This window comes from Polypterus senegalus, chromosome 3 (assembly GCF_016835505.1).
Source record: "Polypterus senegalus isolate Bchr_013 chromosome 3, ASM1683550v1, whole genome shotgun sequence".
NCBI lineage: Eukaryota > Metazoa > Chordata > Cladistia > Polypteriformes > Polypteridae > Polypterus > Polypterus senegalus.
The window spans coordinates 19,348,241-19,358,509 of NC_053156.1; the positions used below are offsets into that span (position 1 = coordinate 19,348,241).

The window sequence follows — 10,269 nt, forward strand, 5'->3', positions numbered from 1 at the left end:
CTGTGAACGCAGTACGCAGAGAACCACCAAGAGCTCCAAAGAGCGCTGAACAAAAAACGCATTACACAATTGAGAAGGCAGCAAAAGAATATGAAGCGAGTGACGCATACAAGCATATTCATAAGTGCAGCTACTGCGGAAACAAAGCACACGGTGTAAACCGTAAGTTTAAATTAATTTTATAGACACGCTGGCGTTTGTCATGCCTACGACGAATAAGATATTTGCGACATATAAGTTTAATGAGAAGAAACGAGGTATAAACGAGACTGTTATTTTTAAAATGTTTCCTTTCCTTTTCTTTTTCATAACTTCTTTAACACACTTCTTCTCCGCTGCGAAGCACAGGTATTTTACTAGTTGTCAACACAAGCCTTTGAAACTTCTGAACCGCTCGTCATTCTACTTCAGTACACCAGAGAAACAAACATCTGACAAAAAGATATGAAAACACGGAAGCAGCAAACTTTGTGAAAACCAACACTTGGGTTCATTCTCAAAACGTCTGGCCATGACTGCAGATATAAAAGATAAACAAGGATATAAAGAGAGCGCACAGGTCTGATCAGGGCTCTAGTAGTAGGAGCAGGCTCCATATGCACGAGCGCTGGCAAACCAATGAATGCACAATTGAAGATACAATGCTTATAATGCAGCAACAAGGAATGCGGCCATTTTGAACCTTGCAAACTGACATCTTACACACTATGACAGAATGGGAAAGCACACAGTATGAAATGGTCTTTAAAGTACGTCAGTGTAAATTACACTTCATCGATATCGCTGAAAATCACTGGACATTTTGACATAATACAGCCTACTGTACAAGGATCTAGAATCAAGTGCATTCATTTATGTAATATTTATTACACACAGACATACTGTAAAATGAACACATATTGAATGAACTGAACAACTTCAATAAAATTTGATTTGAAACTACAGGCACCGTGTTAGATGAAATAAACAAGCTGCACAGACAGACTGATTCAGGGGTATCTCAAGGCCTCTGTGCACTACGCCCATCCGGTGCAAAATTTTGCTAAATCCATATGCGGACCGATGATCCGCTGTGGCAACCCCTAACAAGAGCAGCCGAAAGAAGAAGAAGAGGATTACTTGTATCCTCTTTTGTCTATTGCAGGGGTCCTCAATCACGGTCCTGGAGAGCTGCAGTGGCTGCAGGTTTTTGCTCCAACCCAGTTGCTTAATAAAAAGCACTTATGGCTAAAGTAACACTTCTGCTTCACTTATTGCTTAATTCTGTCTTAAACAGCTATTTTAATTGCTCCTTATTATCAATAACATGCAAATGACAAGAGAGAGCAGCACTTCTCCATTTAGCTTATTTACATTTACACCCGTGTGTAAATTAAATACTTGGAAGAAAAATGAAGAGAAAAAAGTGAAGGACTGAGAATTACTCGTCCATTTTAGCCTTCAAATCATTTGCATGATAGAAAGGGAAAGAAAATCTAGGATATGAGAATGACCTGACATAGCAGAGTTAATTTAATTTCATAGCTTGTTAGTGCTTTATTGGCAAGAATTTCTTTCTAATTAAGCAACCAGGTCAGAACAAAAACCTGCAGCCACTGCGGCTCTCCGGGACTGGGATTGAGGACCCCTGTTCTATTGTATTGATGCCCTTGAAAAAAGGGGAGGGGGGTCTCTCTTTGAACTGCCTTTCCCGAGGTTTCTTCCATTTTTTCCCCCCTTGTCTTCTTAGAGAGTCAAGGCTGGTGGGGCTGTCAAGAGGAAGGGCATGTTAAAGCACATTGTGGCACTTCTTGTGTGATTTCAGGCTACACAGAAATAAATTGTATTGTAACTTCTAGTTGTGTCAAATCTGAACCCCACCCTCCAAACTATATTAATCTTTTACACAAAGAAAGTAACTCCAAGTACTGAACAACATGTCAAAGAGAAAGTTACAAGAAAATAAAAAACAAATACAGTACAATTGGGTAGGAACATTAATGAGTGATTAAAAAAAAAAACTAAATAAATCCCTACAATTTTATAGAACTTTTTGCAGTATTCGGGTGTTCTTTCGTGTTAGTCATAATGGATATAGTGAGAAGTTAAGCAAAATGACACCTTTTATTGGCTAACTTAAAAGATCACAATATGCCAGCTTCTTCAGGCAAGATACAATACCATTTATTTTTGTATCACACAAGAAGTGCCGCAATGGGCTTTAACAGGCCTCGACTCTCTAAGAAGACAAGAAAACAACCCCAGTAGGGAAAAGAAAAATGGAAGAAACCTCAGGAAAGGCAGTTCAGAGAGAGACCCCTTTTCAGGTAAGGTGGGTGTCAGAAAGAAGGGGGTCAATACAGTAATCCCTCCTCGATCGCGGAAGTTGCGTTCCACACTCCCCGCGATAGGTGAAAATCCGCGAAGTAGAAACCATAGGTTTGTGTAGTTATTTTTATATATTTTAAGCCCTTATAAACTCTCCCACCCTGTTAACATTATTAGAGCCCTCTAGACATGAAATAACACCCTTTAGTCAAACGTTTAAACTGTGCTCCATGACAAGACAGAGATGACAGTTCTTTCTCACAATTAAAAGAAAGCAAACATATCTTCTCTTCAAAGGAGCGCCGTCAGGAGCAGAGAATGTCAATCAAAAAATCAATACGTACTTTTAAGTATACAGAAGCACCGCGATAAAGCGCCATTTTGTAGAGGAGCGTCCGTGTCCTCTGTGCAAACAGCCCCTCTGTCAGGCAGAGAGAGTGAGAAAGATAGAGAGAAGCAAACAAGCACCACGCGGGAAGCATATCTTATAGCATTGAGGAGTTTTAGTTAATATGTAATACATGCTCTGATTGGGTAGCTTCTAAGCCATCCGCCAATAGCGTCCCTTGTATGAAATCAACTGGGCAAACAAACTGAGGAAGCATGTAACCTAAATTAAAAGACCCATTGTCCGCAGAAAGCGGCGAACCAGCGAAAAATCTGTGATATATATTTAGATGTGCTTACATTTAAAATCCACGATGGAGTGAAGCTGCGAAAGTCGAAGCGCGATCACTGTACAATACAATACACAGAACAGAACAAATCCTCAATACAGCATAAAAATAAAAATTTTACAAGTATGACATCACATAATATGATTTGGATTTGTTCAGAGTTCTGGAGACCTCGGCCATCAAGCTGCCTCCCCCATTTGGCCATTCCACAGCCAAGTGTGCACCAATCCGATGAAAGGACCCCTCTACCCGACGATTCCTGCGATCCTCCGTCAAGATGTAATCAAGAGGCCTGACTTGCCTCCAAAGCTTGCATATTGTAATCTTTCTAGTTAGCCAATAAATGGTGTCATTTTGCTTAACTTTTCACTACACAGAATTTTTTTTTTTTTTAAATAAAACTAGACGTTTTGTAATGCGACATCAGCTTTAGATCTGCAATGAAACAAAAGTCTACACAATGCTGCGTTCTTCATTCACGTCCGTCAAGTCATAACTTTGCTAGCTGCAATACGTCTACTGCTAGAACAACCGGCAAACACCCACTAGCAATTCTGACAGTAAGTTACGTCTGATCGGTGACACTTGAAATAAGACCCTTTCAGACAAGTCTGGTCACAATCTACCTTTCTCACCTTTTTTTAATTTTTGATTTGATCTACTTTGTTAATCCCCAAGAGCAAACCGTCTTCTCAAATGACCCTTGGGGGTCACAGTGCAGAATCAGCCATTGTACAATGTTCCCGGAGCAATTTTCAGCTCAACGGCCTATCTCAAGGACACAACGGTGTAGGAACCCTTCTGGCAGTAACAGGATTTGAACCTTAGCTACAGAGCCACCACTTTGGAGTAAACATTTCATTTGTGGCCTCCATCATTAACACCCGATCAATTGAATGGCACTACATTCAAAAATAAATACAAACCGGATTCCAAAAAAGTTGGGACACATTGAATGCAATGATGTGGAGATGGCAAATGTCAATATTTTATTTGTAATAGAACGTAGATGACAGATCAAACGTTTAATCCGAGTAAATGTATCATTTTAAAGGAAAAATATGTTGATTCAAAATTTCACGGTGTCAACAAATCCCAAAAAAGTTGGGACAAGTAGCAATAAGAGGCTGGAAAAGGTAAATTTGAGCATAACGAAGAGCTGGAAGACCAATAAACACTAATTCGGTCAATTGGCAACATGATTGGGTATAAAAAGAGCTTCTCAGAGTGGCAGTGTCTCTCAGAAGCCAAGATGGGTAGAGGATCACCAATTCCCACAATGTTGCGCAGAAAGATAGTGGAGCAATATCAGAAAGGTGTTACCCAGCGAAAAATTGCAAAGACTTTGCATCTATCATCGTCAACTGTGCATAACATCATCCGAAGATTCAGAGAATCTGGAACAATCTCTGTCGCGAAGGGTCAAGGCCGTAAAACCATACTGGATGCCCATGATCTCCGGGCCCTTAAACGACACTGCACCACAAACAGGAATGCTGCTGTAAAGGAAATCACAGAATGGGCTCAGGAATACTTCCAGAAACCATTGTCAGTGAACACAATCCACCGTGCCATCCGCCGCTGCCAGCTGAAACTCTACAGTGCAAAGAAGAAGCCATTTCTAAGCAAGATCCACAAGCTCAGGCGTTGTCACTGGGCCAGGGATCATTTAAAATGGAGTGTGGCAAAATGGAAGACTGTTCTGTGGTCAGACGAGTCACGATTCAAAGTTCTTTTGGAAATCTGGGACGCCATGTCATCCGGACCAAAGAGGACAAGGACAACCCAAGTTGTTATCAACGCTCAGTTCAGAAGCCTGCATCTCTGATGGTATGGGGTTGCATGAGTGCGTGTGGCATGGGCAGCTTGCATGTCTGGAAAGGCACCATCAATGCAGAAAAATATATTCAGGTTCTAGAACAACATATGCTCCCATCCAGACGTCATCTCTTTCAGGGAAGACCCTGCATTTTTCAACAAGATAATGCCAGACCACATTCTGCATCAATCACAACATCATGGCTGCGTAGAAGAAGGATCCGGGTACTGAAATGGCCAGTCTGCCGTCCAGATCTTTCACCTACAGAGAACATTTGGCGCATCATAAAGAGGAAGGTGCGACAAAGAAGGCCCAAGACGATTGAACAGTTAGAGGCCTGTATTAGACAAGAATGGGAGAGCATTCCTATTTCTAAACTTGAGAAACTGGTCTCCTCGGTCCCCAGACGTCTGTTGAGTGTTGTAAGAAGAAGGGGAGATGCCACACAGTGGTGACAATGGCCTTGTCCCAACTTTTTTGGGATTTGTTGACACCATGAAATTCTGAATCAACATATTTTTCCCTTAAAATGATACATTTTCTCAGTTTAAACTTTTGTTCCGTGATTCATGTTCTATTCTGAATAAAATATTAGAAGTTGGCACCTCCACATCATTGCATTCAGTTTTTAGTCACGATTTGTAGTGTCCCAACTTTTTTGGAATCCGGTTTGTAAATAAATAAATAGTTGTCAACAATTGGGAAACCAAATGAACAACATAACCACAAATTGTGGAAAATAAATTTCAAAATGGGGAAACAAGAAAAGGAAAACAGCAAGGGATGAAATGTGGGGTTCAGTAATAAATGTTACGCTTGAAACATGGATGAAGAGGATACCAGGGTTCATGTTCCTGGTGTTCTCCCTGTGCCGGTCTGGTTTTCCTCCTGCAGTCCAATCACATGCACGTTAGTTGAACTGGCGATGCTAAATACACCTCCGATGTCTTGGTATGTGTTCACCCTACTGTCACACTGTCCACGGATTGATCCTGCCTTGTTGGGATGAGCTCCAGCTCCTTCTCAACCCTCCTCTGGATAAGGCGGATTTGTTAGATGGATGTAAGAAAAAAAAAAAAAAGAGACTGGTAGGCTGGCATGGTAGTTAAGTCGTTAGACTGCAAATCGCAAGGCTGCCAAGGCTAATAGCTGCCCTGTGCAAATCACTTCTTCTGTTTGCTACTGAACTCTCAAAAATTATTAGCTAACAGTTGCAATGCATCCCGATTCCTGAACTTTGTCATTTTAGAAAAAAAGAAGTGACATCTAAACGTAAAAACAACAAGCAAATATGACTATGGAGGACGGAAGGGCAATATCTATTATGCTTTAAAATGCTTAGAAATGATCCTATCAGCCCCGTTTAAATTATCTCTGTCAAAAGCGCACTCCTGTTTACCTCAAATAATAAAAAGAATCCCTTCCTTTATATACTGAATAACAATGTAGTAATTGACAAGCAAGGACATCCTGCTCACAACCCCAAAACTCTTACTATTGCAAGACGGTCACAGACCACGTTTAACCCCGGCACAGTCTAACGGCACGGCGGCGTGAACTACGAGGAGACTCCGAGGATTCAGGGAACCCCTATCTTGGCCTATTTTTTTTCTACCTTGGTTTATGGCACCACCTTCACAAAGGAAAGCATAAAAAATAAAATGAAACGAAAACATGCCACAGCCCCTAACAATTCCACAAAACAAAAACATCGATAACAACACTGTACGCAACGACGTAATATTTATAAACGTCTCACCAACCTGCCTGCAGTCTTCCCCGTATTAGACTTTTCTCCTTTCACAAGGGACCTTTGCCAACAAGTTTAGATGACAACTTCATCAGTAAAACATTACCAGTGACCACCGAAACAGGAACGCACTCGAGCTTCTGACGACGCTTCGTAGAAGGCGACGCCAAGCTAGAGACTGCCTGAATTAGGGGCGGGAGTATTACGTACGGTAGGCGGAGCTAAAGCAGTGAAGCCTTTGAACAGCCAGTCGGATTGTGCGAATACGTTACGTGCTTAGAGAGAAGCGAGTGGAGGGTCCTAATAAGGAAATGACGGACTCAAATAGGCGTGACAACGCTGACTAGTAGGCGTGGTCAATATAAAAGAAACGTACCGGTCGGAAGGCCTGACATACGGCGGCGGAATGAGGGCGTTGGAAGGCGGGACAAACTTACTTTTATTTTTAATACTGGCGAATGTACGACGCACAAAAAGAACACTTTTTAGGAATAATTTAGTTTAGAATATTGTCATTGATTACATTTGCCTTTATGTGTATGCGTGGAGAGTAGAGCGGATGGCTCTGCCCCTTCTGTTAACGTAAGTTTAAATACGCGCAAGTGGTGGCCTTTTATGGAGTTGTGCCGTATTTCCAATACATCATTTGTAAAGAAAATCGTGCTGCTTTGAAAAATTGTCGGTGGAAAAACAAAAGACAGATACGCAAGATACTGAGCGCCAAGAACTTCAGGATAGAATGGCAGAATAAAGGCCAGTGGGATTCAGTTTATTTTTAACTCTGGAGTATAACTCAGCCAACCTGGCAGGGCTGGCTTAAGGTGAGGGACATTTACCCAGATTAAGCCCCCATACCCACGAGATTTTACCACACACACACAACATAAGTGGACAAACGGAATTTGACCAACAAGAGAGGGCCATTTAGTTCATTTTGCGCTCGTTTGTTTAGCCAAAAGCCAAGCTGTTTCAAACATTTCTCTTGTCCACTTCTTAATATTGAAGTTGCTATTGCACTGTCTCTGTGTGGTGGGCTTTTAAACGAGATTTGCCTTTTCACTGAGACAGTCTCCTCACGTCGTTTCACAAATAGAGCAGCGTTATCAGAGACAGTGAATCCACTAGGTGCCGTCATCTAAATGACACCATTTACAAATGTTAAGGGGGCCTCAAGGGCCGGGTCATAAAAGTATGATGATAATTGTCAGGTATATGTACACATAGGAAGGCACACCACCACCCCCAGCCAGTTGTCACATTATGATAATAATGTGCAGGGTCATCTTAACAGCATCATAGGCCCCTGTTTTGACTGCAAAACCGAAACACACGTAGACATCAGAAAAAAATGTGGGCGCTCTGGGCAACTGCTCAGCGTGCCCATGCATTAAGATGGAGCTGATAATAAGTGGGCTCCATTTATGAAGGTAAAAGTGTACAAGCTCTGTACACAAAGGGACATGTGTTTCTTAAATCAATCATGAAGAATCCATTGCATCCACTGAACAGTGTCATCTCCAGACAGAGGAGTAGCTTCAGCGACAGACTTTTGTCACCGTCCTGCTCCACTGACAGACTGAGGAGATCGTTCCTCCCCCACACAATGCGACTCTTCAATTCCACCCGGGGGAGTAAATGCGAACATTAATTTTATTTTAATTTTTTCATTTTTATTACTATTTAATTTAATATTGTTTCTTTGTATCAGTATACTGCTGCTGGATTATGTGAATTTCCCCTTGGGATTAATAAAGTATCTATCTATCTATCTAAAGTCTATGGTATATGCGCACAGGGGCTCCCTTTGTGTTATTGTAGGGATGCACGCTCCAGGCATTGAGGGGGACACACAGATCATTGAAGTCTAATAATACTGATTTCCTACTATGGACAATGAGCAGCAATATTTGTCAACCCCACCTAGGACTCCAAATGGGCTTTGAGCAGCACTGGAAGTTAGTAGATTAATGTGCAACTTGAGAGAAGGTAGTGGTTAAGGCTTTGGACTTCAAACCCTGAGGTTATGGGTTCGAATCCCACTACTGCCACTGTGTCACTTGACCTGCCAGTGCTCCATTTGTACACCAATAGAAATGTAACCAATTATATCAGTGGTTCTCAAACTGTGGGGCGGGCACCAAGATGTGAAAAAAGAAAGCAAGAATCGAAAATATGAAAAATACATCTATTGAAACCAAAATAAATGAATTTAAATTACATTCTGATACTAGAAAAATAAATATGAAGTTAGATAAATGTTGATAAAAGTTAAGTTGGTATAATAAAATATGCATCTATGATATATTATTAATTAAAAAATAAATTGGTATTAGTGGGCTCCTTTAAAAAAAAAAAGTGTTAGGGGAGGTGCGATTAAAACTGTTCTGAAAACTCGGGTCGCAAATACTTAAAGGCAGAGAAACGCTGAATTATATCATAAATGTTGTAAGTCGTCTTGGATAAGGATGTCAGACAAATACGTAAATGAAAGTTAACCTTTGGCAAACATGCAAATGAGATAAAGAGCTCGATCTCGAGACATTGTCTTAACCCGTCCTATGATAACCTGTCATTATGGTTCATGGAGTGTAGATTGACAGGCAAAAAATTGCAAATGTAACCATTTCGAAATAAATCTACAACCCAGTGTGCGGAAAGTGAAGGGGGTCTGAAGGTTTAGTGGGTCCACTGTACAGGTGCTGGTCATCAAATTAGAATATCATGGCAAATTTATTTCAGTAATTCCATTCAAAAAGTGAAACTTGTATATTAGATTCATTCATTACACACAGACTGATGTATTTCAGATGTTTATTTCTTTTAATTTTGAGGATTATAACTGACAACTAATGAAAGTCCCAAATTCAGTATCTCGGAAAATTAGAATATCAATTAAGACCAATGCAAAAAAAAGGATTTTTAGAAATGTTGGCCAACTTTAAGGTATGAACATGAAAAGTATGAGCATGTACAGCACTTAATATTTAGTTGGGGCTCCTTTGGCCTGGATTACTGCAGCAATGCGGCGTGGCATGGAGTCGATTAGTCTGTGGCACTGCTCAGGTGTTACGAGAGCCCATGTTGCTCTGATAGTGGCCTTCAGCTCTTCTGAATTGTTGGGTCTGGCGTATTGCATCTTCCTCTTCACAATACCCCATAGATTTTCTATGGGGTTAAGGTCAGGCAAGTCAAGAACAGGGATACCATGGTCCTTAAACCAGGTACTGGTAGTTTTGGCACTGTGTGCAGGTGCCAGGTCCTGTTGGAAAATGAAATCTGCATCTCCATAAAGTTCGTCAGCAGCAGGAAGCATGAAGTGCTTTAAAACTTCCTGGTAGACGGCTGCGTTGACCTTGGACCTCAGAAAACACAATGGACCAACACCAGCAGATGACATGGCACCCCAAACCATCACTGACTGTGGAAACTTTACACTGGACCTCAAGCAACGTGGATTCTGTGCCTCTCCTCTCTTTCTTCCTCCAGACTTTGGGACCTTGATTTCCAAAGGAAATGCAAAATTGACTTTCATCAGAGAACATAACTTTGGACCACTCAGCAGCAGTCCAGTCAAGACGCTTCTGACGCTGTCTCTTGTTCATGAGTGGCTTGACACAAGGAATGCGACAGCTGAAACCCATGTCTTGCATACGTCTGTGTGTGGAGGTTCTTGAAGCACTGACTCCAGCTGCAGTCCACTCTTTGTGAATCTCCCT

At 41.3% G+C, this 10,269-nt stretch overlaps 1 protein-coding gene across 1 annotated transcript in view; it reads right to left on the reverse strand.

Annotated features, from left to right (window-relative positions):
* The window catches only part of asb8 (ankyrin repeat and SOCS box containing 8), a 42,565-nt gene extending 35,786 nt beyond the window's left edge, over window positions 1-6,779 (reverse strand). Inside the window, exon 1 of the mRNA XM_039746728.1 lies at window positions 6,567-6,779. The gene's annotated coding sequence lies outside the window, so the exon portion shown is untranslated. The remainder of the gene's footprint in view (window positions 1-6,566) is intronic.
* Between the last annotated feature and the right edge of the window lie 3,490 nt (window positions 6,780-10,269).